The sequence below is a fragment of the Tupaia chinensis genome, unplaced genomic scaffold, assembly GCF_000334495.1.
Source record: "Tupaia chinensis unplaced genomic scaffold, TupChi_1.0 Scaffold000418_1, whole genome shotgun sequence".
Classification (NCBI taxonomy): Eukaryota; Metazoa; Chordata; class Mammalia; order Scandentia; family Tupaiidae; genus Tupaia; species Tupaia belangeri.
In genome coordinates, this window is record NW_006159923.1 from 2,232,599 (window position 1) to 2,232,829 (window position 231).

Sequence of the window (231 nt, forward strand, 5' to 3'; positions counted from 1 at the left end):
CCGTGACCGGGCGAGCGCGGGCTGGGCCGGGGGCTGCGCGCTCCGCTCTGTCGGCGGGGCGGGGCATCGGACCGGAAGTGGGGTCTGCCCTTCGGCAGCGTGTGGGCTTCTAGGCCTCCGCTGAGGTGTGCAACCCGCAAGATTGCGGCCCCAGGTCCCTTCGTGACTGAGCTCGGGGCTTTTACGGTTGGGTGGGTGAGGTGGGCCCTTGGTGGGGTTCACGAGGCCGCC